Here is a 344-nt window from a genome sequence, read left to right as displayed (position 1 = left end):
CAGCATCTATCATCCAATATCAGCTATCATCCAATATCAGCTATCATCCAACATCATCTATCATCCAACAGCATCTATCATCCAATATCAGCTATCATCCAACATCATCTATCACCCAACAGCATTTATCATCCATCATCATCTATCATCATCTATCATCCAACATCAGCTATCAACTAACATAATCTATCATCCAACATCAGCTATCATCCAGCATCATCTATCATGCAACAACATCTATCATCCAACATCATCTATCATCCAGCAGCATCTATCATCCAATATCAGCTATCATCAAATATCAGCTATCATCCAACATCATCTATCATCCAACAGCATCTATC

The 344-nt window shown here is 36.9% G+C and overlaps 1 protein-coding gene across 1 annotated transcript in view; it reads right to left on the bottom strand.

Annotated features, from left to right (window-relative positions):
* The window catches only part of gas7b (growth arrest-specific 7b), a 142,354-nt gene that overhangs the window by 38,782 nt on the left and 103,228 nt on the right, over window positions 1–344 (bottom strand). The window lies entirely within an intron of this gene.

Source organism: Nematolebias whitei, chromosome 17 (assembly GCF_014905685.2).
Source record: "Nematolebias whitei isolate Nwh7 chromosome 17, NemWhi1, whole genome shotgun sequence".
NCBI lineage: Eukaryota > Metazoa > Chordata > Actinopteri > Cyprinodontiformes > Rivulidae > Nematolebias > Nematolebias whitei.
Note: the sequence above shows the minus strand (reverse complement) of the source record. Positions and strands in the feature narration are given on the sequence as shown.